Source organism: Ornithorhynchus anatinus, chromosome X1, assembly GCF_004115215.2.
Source record: "Ornithorhynchus anatinus isolate Pmale09 chromosome X1, mOrnAna1.pri.v4, whole genome shotgun sequence".
NCBI lineage: Eukaryota > Metazoa > Chordata > Mammalia > Monotremata > Ornithorhynchidae > Ornithorhynchus > Ornithorhynchus anatinus.
In genome coordinates this window covers 32044343-32045084 of record NC_041749.1, presented here as the reverse complement: position 1 = coordinate 32045084, position 742 = coordinate 32044343, and the positions used below count along the sequence as shown (strand labels likewise).

General features: G+C 43.1%; 1 non-coding gene across 1 annotated transcript; it reads right to left on the bottom strand.

Moving 5' to 3' along the window:
* Positions 1–237: 237 nt before the first annotated feature.
* TRNAW-CCA lies at positions 238–309 on the bottom strand. Its single transcript has one exon. It is a non-coding gene; the product is annotated as a tRNA-Trp (tRNA).
* Positions 310–742: the final 433 nt, after the last annotated feature.

Sequence of the window (742 nt, the reverse complement as noted above, 5' to 3'; positions counted from 1 at the left end):
GACAATGGTTCAGAAACTATGTAGAAGGATCTGCTCTTCAGACTTACGTACAAGATGACATGAACATGATTTTGAATTGTTTCGCAGATTCAGCATTCATTCATTCAATAGTATTTATTGAGTGCTTACTATGTGCAGAGCACAGTACTAAGCTCTTGGAATGTACAATTTGGCAAAAGATAAAGACAATCCCTGCCCATTGACGGGCTTACAGTCTAATCGGGGAAAACCTTCCCCTGACCTCAATGTGATTTGAACACGCAACCTTCTGATCTGGAGTCAGATGCGCTACCATTGTGCCACAAGGTCATGAGGCCTCGAGTTGGACAATATGGCAAAAGAACATGGAAGTTAAATTAATTCATTCAGTCGTATTTATTGAGTGCTTACTTTGTGCAGAGCACTGTACTAAGTGCTTGGAATGCACAGTTCAGCATCAGATAGACAATCCCTGCCCAACAACGGCTTCACGGTCTAAAAAGGTGAGACAGACAGCAAAATGAAACAAGTAGGCATCAATACCATCAAAATAGATAAATAGGATTATAGATATATACACATCATTAATAGACTAGAGTAATAAATAATATATAAAAATGTACACAAGTGCTGTGGGGAAGGGAAGAGGGTAGAGCAGAGGGAGGGAGTAGGGGCCGATGGGGAGGGGAGAAGGGGCAGAGGGAAAGGGAGGGCTCAGTCTGGGAAGGCCTCCTGGAGGAGGTGAGCTCTCAGTAGGGCTTTG